Below are 13,038 nucleotides of genomic sequence, written 5' to 3' on the forward strand. Positions count from 1 at the left end.
AGATCAAGAAGATAATGAGCCATGACCCTTCTGCCTCATTCCCATTTCTGGTAAAGCTGTGATGTAAGGGCAGTTGGACCATCTAGCATGAAAACACGTGCTTTGCCACAGAAAGACTCCCCTCAAATCAGAGGTCTCCTGGTTTGAAGACAAGGTCATGCCTCCTGTTTCTAATTCTCACCTCTGGTCTATTTTTTTTGAATGTTAACAAAACATTACTTTAATGTTTCCTGCAGCTGGCTGAAGACAGCTGTGTGAGCAGGACATCTTCTTGGGCTTTTGCATGGTTGGTCTTGCTCCAGTGCTTGAGGGTGGAGAGGGTAAGAAGTACCTGCACATTTTCTCCCTCTGGAGTGGCTGACTGCATGACCTTGGTTCCAAATTTTGTGCATGGACCAGTATGGCATATGACAGGTCCCATGCAAACAGAATGAGAAGACAGCACTGGATGGAGAGTGTATTATAAATACCGTCTTACTTTCCTCTTGGTGGTCAGTGCTGCAGACTGCAAATGTATCTGTGTAAGAAACTCACTTCAGACACTGCTGAAACCACATTTATTTGTTATTTTCATATTTAGTCGTCTGGCTCAGACCACAAACAGATTGCAGAGTCTGTTATGACACATGGTTGTTGCTGCTGATTGATCTTTGGTTTACCAACGCCACAAAATTTCTCCCCAACCTCCTTCTGCTGATCTATAGTGTGGTAGAACAAGCTGAAGACATATTCTCATTGGGAAATAAATTCTCATCTCATTGTTCAAGTAAATTTTCAAGATCACAGTGCTATGCTTCCTCTACATCTTGCCAGAACAGGAATGGCACTTTTTTTCCAAATATCTGTATTTGTCTCTGGCCAAGCCACCCATTGGGCCTTCATATAGCACTGAATGAATCAAAACTTATGTTAAAAGTGGATTTTGGAATGGATCTTTTATGTTAAGTTGTATAATTGATAATATGATGATGAGGTAGAAAAAAAAAGGAAAAAAATAATGTAAGCTTATTTAGAAATCTGTGTTCCTTACAGACTTTGCCTTCTGGATGCAGAGTAAATAATTTGTCTGTAGATACAGAAAATAATTGCCACATGTTCAAATAATGGTTGCAGCTGAAGTTTGGACTTCTTAGAATGCCTGTCTGGCTCAGATAATACCAAAGAGTGGAGATGGAACAAGTCACCTCTGGTCTGCTGAACTGTCCAGGTTACTACACTATGGGGTAATGCCCTGAAGGGGAAGTAGGGGGTCAAAATTCAGTGGAAGACAATACAGACCAACTTTAAGCACCAGATAAAAAAGTATGTCACATTACTTTCTGACTGATAAGAGGCTGTTATAATAGCCAGGTTGACTAAGGCTTGTCAAAATCACTTTGCACAGAATATTCTTGCATCTCAATCTCTTTGTTAGTCAGTGAAGACAGACTTGTAGGGAGTGAGTCATTCTGGCCATTTAAATACCATCATAAAAAGAGACAAACTGAATATTAAACCCTCTTTGTCCACTCTGCAGACTTTTGTGGGTGCCTAGATAATGCAGTTCAGGTGGAGATATGGGGAACACAGTATTTAGTCAGATGAATCCTGGATGTACTACCTAGCTAAAGCTCCTTAATATGCTATATATCTGAACCTTGTGCTGCTTAGGATCATTGTGGATCAGCTGATCTGCAAAAATAACAAATTTTGGGTGTTTTTCAAATACCTGTCCAAAGAGTGGAGAGTTGAACACAGATGTGCACCAGAAATCCCACCCCTTCAAAATGCTAGAGGTTAGTCTGTAAAACTATTACCACAAATTCATGCTGACAATCATCAGTACTGTTTATTAGGTTGAAAGTACTTAGAGGGTAAAAATAATTTAGTTGTAATCATGCTCTGAAACTGAATTAAATTACTTGAGTACTTCAAGAGGTTTTCGTTAAATTGGACTCTTCTTCCAGATTATGCACATCAATTTTCCTTTGGGAAACATGTGCACAACATAACCCTGACTCAACTGCACAGCAAATGCAATCACATGCACAGGCCACATATTTACTTGTGCAAGTGAAATCTGGTCTTACAACCACTGAATTTGAATAAAAGGACCTATTAACTCTGGTGGTGCAGGACCATGCTCATGGGTACCTGAGAACGTGGCTTGTAATTTCTGATTTTTCTCTACCACTATCACTAAGCTCCTAAGACTTGCAGGATATATTTATACCATTTTTTTCCACTCTAGGAGTTCCAGTCAATTTGTGTCAAGTGTCTCCTTGTTGTTCAGGCCAACTGCCCTTTGAGTCTGCCTTCCTATATTGCTAACCCCAGGTATTTGGTATCATTCACTGCCAAACACGACCAATGTTGTGCTGCCCTTTTCTCTCCAGCTCCTGAATCAACAGTGTCACTCTTTAATTCAGCCCAAGACCATGTTCTTCTCTTTACCCCCTGTCCTCAAAATGCAACCCTTGCCATTGTGGAATGCAAAGGGATTTGATGTTTCACTGAACTCGAGGGGAATTTTTAGCAGGTGCCTCTACACACATAGGTATAGATGTATACACCTTTTTGTCTGTCTGTATGCCTGCAAATTGACTATGGAATCCATGTTGTTTCCTTGAATCTACAGTTAAGTCACTGTTATAATTGTAATAAATCCTATCTAAACAGCTCATAAATATTAAACTAGTCAATGGGTAAGTGCTGCTATAGCCTTTTGCACTTGTAACTTCTTGTATTCATATCCTTTGCTCCCTTCCCCTTTTGCATTCCTGGTCTCTGTGTAGATCATTCTAAATTGATTCTAATCTGACTTTTCTCTGTGTGCTTTATCTGTGCTGTAAGTAACAGAGTGAACCTTGCCAATGGACTTTGTTAAATCGCACTTTTGTCAATTCATATTAAAATGTGATTTTTCCAGTACTTTTGATGGTGATTCTTTATGTGGCTTAACCACTCATTCACCACACATGAGGATCAAATATTGTCTTTGCTCTCTTTCTTGCTGTATCTTGTTACTTGCTCCACTTTCTATAAGGGGTAGAGCTATTTCATCTGTACTATTTTAAACAACTACTTCACGTGACTCCAACATTCATTAAAGGAATAATGTGGCAAGAAAACAGACTACACACTGGAGTTTAGGTTTTTAATTTATTCCAGGAGAATTCACACAGTCTGGGCACACAGTGGTAAATTATCATTGCCTTCCCCTCACAATGTCTATAGAGAACAGACAGCTCTTTAAAAGATTTGAGGAAACTCTTGTCATCAAATAATTGGATAGAGAGGATTAGTCCATCCTCCTTGCCCCCATGCTGCTCCTCCTGGCACTGGGACTGTGAGAGCTGGCAAACACTAGTCCCTTCCTTGCCCAGGCAGTGTGTTTTGGAGAGAGTTCTGGTGTTTGCAGGCTTCAGGAGGTTCCATCTGACATGGGAAAAAAGAACCTAAGCAATCAACATCAGTACAGGACAGAGTACCACAGAACTTGTCTGACTCCATTTGTGCCCCTCCTGCTGCTCCCATTGGATTTGGCCCTTCCATTCTACTCCATGCTGTGCAAGGAGAAAGTAACATATGACCCAGTGTCCTTGAACAATTTCCCAACACGTTGCACAATCCTTGTGTTACCATGAGCTGGGAGGTACGTGACCTCCACGCATCCTGGGAAAACATTTGATACTGCCCACATGCCCTTACTGGCATAGTTGGTGCTGCCAATCTGTAATCAAAGAGCACTCCAAGCTTCCTGGGAGCAGGGGGGTGAGATGGAGTACCAAGGGGGATGTCCTTCTGAACACACCTTGGTGCAGACCCAAGGGAACTACACAGCTGACATGTCACAGCCTCCAGAAAAGCCTCTGAGGAGCCTTTGAGAAGTTCAGTCACAGGGGCTGGGCAATTCCTCTTATCAATCAACCTCTCCAGACTAAGAAAACCCAAATCAAACAATTATGTAGTAAATGTATGTCATCTGCAGTGCTTCCCCAGCTGGAGCTGTGTTGGTTCTGAGGCTGGGTTTGGCCTGCCATGAAGACAAGGATGCCCAATGGCTTTGTAAAGCCAAAACCCTTGTACACAAATTGGTGGCTTTACATCTTTTTCCAAGATGCATTGTCTTTAATCTGCAAAACATAAACCATGTTTATGATGATGAGATGGGTTGAACAGCTGCTAAGGAAGTCCACTCCCAAGGATTATTAAAGCAGGAACATCGTTCTATGATCTCAGTGTTGGACAGAAAGTACTGCTATCAATCAAATTCCTATCTGTAGGAATATTCTTGCTTTTTCACAGGGTGATGGGCTTCTATATCTAATGCTATGGCATTGTGCAGGACAGATTTTATAATAAAAGATTCTTTTTACCGTTGTGAAGGCCTAAAAGACTAAACTATCAGGAGGGTAGAGGAAATTTTCCTTTAAACAGGGACTGAGAAGTAATGAGTGACTGAAAAGTATTTGAATGCTGTAGTGAACAGCAATTTACTTCTCCTGTTCTATGTTTAGATCATAGACAAGCATGTAGTCAGGTAGAAGGATATGGATACAGAAAACACAGAGTTTGGGGAAATGAAGGATTAGGGCTTGGTTTGACCTGAACTCACGTGAAAAACTTCCTTTCAACATTTATTATTTGTCTTAAACAGTGAGATTTCTCTGTGCTAAGCACTGGGAAAAAAAAATCACAAAACTAAACAAAATTTCTGCCTGTATGAATTTACCATCTGGAGACAAATAAGGATGAGCATGGATCACATGCAGGCTCTTTGATGCATGTGTTCAGAGCTGAGGTTTTGGTCCTGACTTATCTACTCTCAGGATTTCACCTGGATTTCCAAAGCTATTGGTTCTCACCACATTTATAGAATCATAGGAACATTTAGTGGTAGGGGTTTTTGATTCTGAAAAGTGGGCCAAAAAAGCAGAGTTGTGGGGGGTGCATTAGAAAGGAATTACTATAAAACCAGATTTTGAGTGTCTTGAGCAAAAAAAGCAGTGTTTCATGAGAGATATATACACTGTAATTATACACGTTATGTTATTATGCTTCATGTTTTGTGTACTGTGTGATGCAGAAGATGACTCAGGATGTCTGCAACAGAGCATAGTTCTGTGTCCTCTCCTGGCTGAATGCTCCCCTCTGTCATTCAGAGCAAATATGCATAGAAACTAAAGAAAATTACTAAAAAAATTCAGATGAGAAACAAATCAGTTGTTGACTTGCTCTAAAAACACTTGCACAATTAACACATATGACCATGAGATCCTGGATCATGCATGTGCCACGTAGAGCCTAGTGTCATGTAAATGAATGAGCTTTAACACTCAAATGACCTTTTCCCAGTGTATTAGGGGAGTATGGCTTGAGGTATAAATCACTGCAAAAGCTACTGAAATTTGCAAGCTAAAACACTGAACAGCTGTGTACTTTTCCACTATTAACTCAAGGGCAATTACAAACTACAGTAATCAGATATGAAGATCATATTTAAAATAAGGACAGAGGTAGGAAGTGGAAAAAAAAAAGGAAGAAGCAGCAAAATTCAGTGTGCTCTATAGCCTGGAGAAATGCAGAAAGGATTGGGATGTATTTCTGCATTTTCTTTCCTTATGTCAATCATTTCCATACAGCATGTGCTGTGGAGGAACTGGAGAAACAGTCATAAAATAGCAACAAGACCTCTATGTACAAGGAAATGTAATCCTGAGCCCAAATCAGGGTAGAACTTGGAGGGGTGACAGTGGCTGTGGCAATTACTTACTGAGAGGAATTCAGCCAGTATAAAAATAGAAGTTGCCAGGCAAAACAGAAAGTCCTGGAGACAAGCAGGTGGCTGCAGCAGATATTTGTTTGAAATGCTAAGGTGAAGGAAAATTACCATCTCCATCAAGGCTTTCTGTTTCTTGAGATTGAGAAGAAGCCAGGAAAGCTCATGGAAATCTCTTGCCTTCACACTGAGCACCTCTTTCAATGGAAAAATGAAAATAATGTGCAATATGAACTATTGCCTCTTTTCCAATTGAGGTATTGATGTTCTCTTTGCTCCCATAATTTGGGATGTCAGTTAGAGGCTAGATATTATTCCAAATGTAAAATGTAATTTACTGCCTATGTCAAAATTTTTTTTAGTTTCTCCAGAGCTCTGAGACACTCATTTGCATCCCTACTAACACTTGAAGGCAGTTGCCTCTGGCAAGGAAGGAAGGGATTTATTCCTGTAGTAATCAGATTATATCAGAAATGGGAATAGGCAGGACCAGACATACAACAGCCAGAGCAATCTGTCAGTGATTCCCAGGGACTCTCAGCAAACAGCCTTGACTCACTCTGTACAGGAATTTACTGGCAGTGTAACCAAATAAAGCTCAATGCACTGCAAGAAGAACAAAGCATTTTCATCGATTAGATGCTACATGCAAGCCAATAAACATGCCATCAGAGTATATGCTTTTGCAGAAAATCCATTTTAAACAGACTGGGCATAGTCTTTTCTGTCAAAAATCTCTCTGCTGTGGTTAGATGGGGAAAGACACATCATACCTAAGTTGGGACGAATGTAGTGCATGTATTTCCACCTGAGCTCCTCATCCTAAGCTCCTGACATTACCAATGGAAAGAAAGAGTAGGCAATTTAAAGCACTATTTATATAGTGTGTTTTAGATATTGATTTTAGAGTGAGATAATGGACAGTTGGAACCACTATTAAGCAAAGCCAGACAAATGTCTCTGACATATTCTTTACATCCCACAAAAGGATCACCTTAAGGGACCTTGGCCTGTGTAGATTGCCAGTACTCCCCAGTAACCATAATCCTCTGTCCTGTGTGGATATGCTGGTTTATTTAACCTACAAAATTTGACAGTCATCTAGGACAACCTCACTGAACTGCCAGAGCTAGAAATAGAAATTATGGATAACAACAGATCCATGCCTTTGGGGCATTGGCTGAAACAGGTCTCTTTTCTGGACTATGTTGTAGTATCTTTGTGTCTTCAGGGATGGCTGAATGCCATCCATTTCAATTCCTAAACAGCAGTAAGGACTGCAGGAGCTGTCCTTTGCAGCACACTGCCAGGACAGGCAGCCTAGTCTTTTCACACTCTGCTGAAACAGGTGTTGACAGCAGTATATCAGCTTACGAAGTTCTGAGGCATCGATAAGGTCCCTCCAAATCCTTTGGTCTTCAGTCACACACTCTGATATACTCTCATATTTAGGTGACTATTTTCCTCTTGGTTTTCTCTGTTGATCTGTCCTGCTCTCTTTGTCTTTCTCCTGAAGCTTCCTGGCATTTCTTTGCATTATTTTTTCAGAGAATTTTTTCATTTTGCAAATTTATAACTGCTCGATTTACAACTGTTTAATGAAATCAAAATCTGAGGAATACATTCCCAGTTAATTTCTCTCCTTGAAGTTCCTCAGAAATGGAAATTTCCACCATTGACAAAAACTAGCATTTCTGACTTTCCATTCCAAACTGAAAAACTCCCAACCAACGGGGTTTTTGTGAAATGTGAAATTTTGTACCAGTGCAGGTACTTTCAGCTGTAGCTGTGTGCTGAGGAATTAAGAGGAAAGTTCAAATTCTACAAAAAAAAAGCATTTTGCAAATGAAATTGTTAATTATGACATTTTCAGCCACAATTTAATGAAGTTTATCTCCTTATTCACTTCTGACTTTGTTCACTAAATTCTCTTGACTGGATACTGGCTTAGAAGAGATTATTTTGCTGGCACACTGTTCTGCAACATTTTCTAATTTTACTCAAATAGCTTTTTCCTAGATAGCCCATGGGTAGGTGGTATAAACAGTAGCATACATATTGTGACTACCTTTCCAATTTCAAAGCAAGTTCAAGTTTATTTTACTACTGTCTATCTGGCAAATTACTTTTGATCATAATCTATGATACTACCTTCTGTGTTGTGCAATTAAAAGGAGATGATCAATCTTAAAAAGTCATATTGTAATGTCAGTCATGACCTTGTGTGCACATTCAGGTGAGGAGCATTTTCCCTGTATTTCTCCTTATGCTAATGAAGTGTCTTTGTTCTTGCTATTGTTATTGTGTTTTCTGTGGCAAAGGTAAGAAATGTTAGATGCACTTCTGCTGTAAACCAATGCACTAATAAAGGGGCAGATTTGAAGAGCTTTTCTCCAACTGATAGAAAACATGAATATGAAGCATCAAAAAGTGCACAATGGGATACAAAGAGATTTTGCTCTGTGCATATGATAGAGAAAGCAATATAAGTGCATATATTTCCATACGCAGGATGCAAAAAGTAGGAGGTTTTATAATGTGGGTACTAGAATGTGAGTTTCTTCAGTACCTTCTGGGTCCTATCTAAAATGAGCAAAGCATTGACAAGCAAGTCAGTCCTAAGGGGACTGTTCAGCCTCACTTCACCTCTGTCCTGGCCCTCTAATGTTTCCTCCATGAGCAACAGCTGCTTGTCAGGGTGAGCTCTGCTCAGGACAAGGCTTGACTGGCAGTCTCCCTCACCATCCTGCGCTGGCAAAACAGTTTTGACCTCTCTTCCTCTTCCCTTCCTTTCTTTCCCAGTCCTCTTCCTCTATCTTCAGTGCTCAGGGGAGAAAAATGTCATTGTGACATCTGTAAGTGAAATCAATACTGGTAACACCTTATAGCTCAGATCTTCTGTGCTTCTCAAAACACTTCAGCCAAATCTGTAAGCTGGCATCTCATTTTTCTGAAGTAGAGGTCTCTGAGGCAGAAGGTGAAAACAAGGACTGTAGGGCAGTATCTGTAACAGGTTTAGACATCTAAAAGTCTTCATGTTTAGTTTAAACTGATTGCACATGCCCTCTCTATAGCTATAGGCACCCAACAGAACAATTTTAATTGAAGAGTTGACAGAAATAGAATAGAATAGAATAGAATAGAATAGAATAGAATAGAATAGAATAGAATAGAATAGAATAGAATAGAATAGAATAGAATAGAATAGAATAGAATAGAATAGAATAGAATAATTTTGGTTGGAAGGGCCCTGCAAGGATCATCTAGTCAAATTGCCTGACCAGTTCCTGGGCTGACCAAGCTAAAGCCTGTTGTTAAGGGCATTATCCAAATGCCTCTTTATCACTGACTACCTCTCTAGGAAGCCTGTTCCAGTGCTTGGCCACCCTCTTGGTACAGAAATGCTTCCTAATATCCAGTCTAAACCTCTCGTGGTGCAGCTCTGAACTATTCCCACACATCCTGTCACTGGATCCCAGGGAGAAGAGCTCAGCCTTCTCCTGCTCCTCTCTTCAGGAAGCTCTAGCAATGATGTCAACCCTTTGTCTCCTTCTCTCCAAACTAGATAAGCCCCGAGTCCACTGCTGCTCCACACACGACACACCTTCCAACCCTTGCACCATCTTTGTTGCCCTCTTCTGGACACAGTCAAGGACCTTCACATCCTTCTTAAATGACATGGCCAAGAATTGCACACAGTGCTCCAGGTGAAGACACACTAATACCTTCAACAGTAGGATAATCACCTCTTTGGATATCTGCATTTGAACCTTAGGTTTCCTTTCCAGTCAGCAAACAGAAGTAGACTGATTCATCATGCCTGTGATAGAGGAGATGAACTGCAGTTATTCCTCTCCATTGATCATAAAGGTAATGCAGTGATGACTAGCTTGGCAACAGATGTTTATGTTTAAGAATATGATGTGCCATGTTTCCTCTTTGTGATAAATGTCAGCATTCTCTGAGATTACTTTTGATACACTATCAAGACTACCTGCTGCCCTGTGATGAGAGTCATGTTCAGAATCAGCTCCAAGGTACGAAAGACACTGATGTTGCTTGGTCTTAGGTGTAACTTATAGCTCCTATCTAATGTCTTCAGCAAACTTTGTGACTAAAACGTTCCACAAGGTAGTTGACTATGAAGGACATTTTACAGCCATAACTTGTGTAAAAGGATGAGAAAACAAGACAAAAAGACTATTTTTGTGGTCGACATTAGTCAACATTAGAGAGTTTTAAAAGCAATTAGCCTTGACTAAGGAGAATAAACAACAGGAAAACAGAACAAGTGAACAAAAAATCACCTTGTAGGCTGTTGCAGCTTCTGAGATCTATGTCCTTCCTACCCATCACATTCTGGTGTACATCTCTCAAGAGACCCATTTTTTCCCAGGTGTGGGCCATCCCAGGTAAATTCCCTTTTCTGAATTACCACAGATTACCAGATTTATTCACTGTTAGTTGCTTCACCAGAATGTTTTGGAAAACAGCATCTGTAGGACTGGCATTATGCAAAGCTAAAATCTCTATGTAGGACGAAAATGCTGTATTCCTTTTCTCTTCATTTTCAGTTTTACAATCTTTTATGATAAACATAAAACAAAGCACTCCTCGCTCATTACATCTTCCAGTAAAGAAGACCCAAACCATATCTCCTGGGTAGGCAGTGTAGAAAGCGTCTTGTAACATTGTGAGACACCACATCTCAGCACAGCCAGCCTTTGGCTGGTAGAAATTGCAGTCATCCCATCATAGTCTGTACAGCCCTTCTTGAAGCAGTTAATCTCAAATCCCATTGATATCCTGATAGTCTTAGTACCACAGCAATCATTTACCTGTGCCTTAAAGGGCCATTTGGATTTAACTAGAGGAAACAGGGAGATAAAATATTATAATTTCATCCTGATTTAAAACCCCCCACATCTCAGATATAATTTTAATGGAGTGGGAGGATGGGTGTGTTTAAAGAATCATATCCATTTGGCTGAATTAATAATTGAAATTAAAAGTTCTGATAAAATCAAGCAGGAAAGATGAAATCATATTGAGAAGCAAATACTGTATTTGGAAATGAAGACACTCGTGTGTGTATATGCCAAGAGAGAAAGATAAAGGGCGGATGGCTTCTTGATCATCATTTCAGTTATCATTTGGGTTAAGTCTCATGTAGATGACAGCTTTACAGACCAGGCCAAAAAAACTAAACCAGTAAACTGAAGTATAAAGGAGGAATATGGCCCTGAGGAAAAGGATTTTTACATCTTCTGTTCAGCCAAGTCTGAAAGTCATGTGCCAAATGACCGACATTTTCTTACAAATCACATACAACTCACTTAGCAGAAATAGCTCAGAACTGACTGACCCTGCTCTCCTGCCTCACAGTGCTCATGAACTGACTCAACTGTTTCACAGAATCATTTTTGCTCTACATAGAAACACAAGCAGAAAAAGCAGTTTTAGGGTTCAAGCTTTGCTTGTTGTCTAAAGGTCAGCTAGCTGGTTGATTGAATGGATTCCTTTGTTATCCAGAGAGACGACTGCTCTAGACCTTACCTGCAGATCACACATGGAAGGAAAGATGGACCATGAGCCTGGAAGTAACTGATATACCTGTACTGGCTATTTTCAGAAACAGGTTTCTGAAAAGATGGACATACCTTAAAGTCCGTGGTACTCAGTTGAATCCCACTAAGGATTCCTTGGGGGAGACATATGTTGACTTCAGTAGCAGCTGAATTGTGCCTTATTTCTCCACAGTATTATGATGTAGTATCCAAACTAACTACTGTTGCATTCTATATATGCAGGCCTATAACCACTTAAGAGTGAACGTGATGAGAATATGAAGGAAAATAAAATATGATGTCCTGTGCTGTTACATTCACCTCCTGTGTCCCTGTACAGCGGGAAGACTGCCTAGACAGAGTAGTGTGTAGGAGCATGTTGATCAGTCCAGCAAAGGAGTAGGTGCTCACAGAGATGGAAGAATCTCTGTGCTTGGAGATTTCCAAAACTCAGTTACACAAGGTCCTGAGAATCCTGATCTATCTTTGAAGATATCCATGCTTTGAGCAGGAAGCTGGGCTAGGTGATCTCCAGAGGACCATTCCAAGCTAAAAGTACCGAAAACACAAATGAAACTGTATAAAGCTGCTGAGATGTTTGAAAATGCAGTAAGAATACGAGAAACCTACTTGTTCTGAAAAGAAACAGAGAGAATATTAAAAAAAAAATCCAAACCAAAAATACCAACATACAGTCTTTCAAATTGTATAGTTGTAATAATAATTGGAATTAGCCATCTTTTCTTCTCATTCTACGCCCTAGTGGTAAAGACCAAGTTTTCCTTTTTGCAGCCCTACAATTTCCTTTTTTCCTTATTTTTGTCCCACCCTTCTACTTCTTTGTAGTATCTGTTCACTGCCACAAGAAAACACACTGTGAGAAGCTACATCTCTTGTCATATTCTCCAGTCACTGAGTTTCACAAATTTGAGTCCTTAGTGCTCCACTTCCTGTGGACACTTTCCTGTATACTCTGACCCAGATTTCGAAGGTATTTTGTGTCCACCCACCCCTTTAGGTAAGGCAGGCTGCCATGTAGGTGTTGCCAGCTCTTCCATAGCTCAGCTTGCCAACCTGATCTCTCGGACATTACATTTACCTGCTGCTGAGGTTTTACAAATTCGCTGACAGAGGCCCACAGAGCTTCAGGGAAGAGCCTCACACTGTGTGTTTGCCTTGAATAGAGAGCTTTAGGAGGTCCTGTTGGCACCTTTTGCTTGCTGTTGAACCACCAGACAAGAGTCACTAAAGTTCTCTCTCCAGAAAGTATCAGGCGCTTTGTTATATATATGTGGCAGGATGGAGAAATATGAGCATAAAGGAGAGGTAGGAGAGGGACACTGGGAGTGTTGCGCAGAGAGGAGACAAGACACCTAAGTAGATGACTGGGAAGGAAATGGAGGATAAAGTCCTGGCCAGGACCTGTCTGTGGCTCATGACCCAGCCATGTTCATAAATTCCCATCCCTGTAAGAAAAGACAGAGGTTCAAGGCTGAAACTTCCTAGAAGATGGGCAGAAGGGCAAAGCAGAGAATGACCACATTTAAATATCTTTGAAGATTTGGTGATGTGTACGTCCTGCAGCTGGATGGCCTCTGGCCTGATGGTGGAGTGACCCGGCTCTCCATGGGCTGAAGCTTGTCAGTAAGGGCAGCACTGTGCAAATCCTTAGGGAATAATCAGGACTAAGGAGCACTGTCTGATCTCCAG

Source organism: Manacus vitellinus, unplaced genomic scaffold (genome assembly GCF_001715985.3).
Source record: "Manacus vitellinus isolate BGI_N305 unplaced genomic scaffold, ASM171598v3 scaffold_1_pilon, whole genome shotgun sequence".
Classification (NCBI taxonomy): domain Eukaryota; kingdom Metazoa; phylum Chordata; class Aves; order Passeriformes; family Pipridae; genus Manacus; species Manacus vitellinus.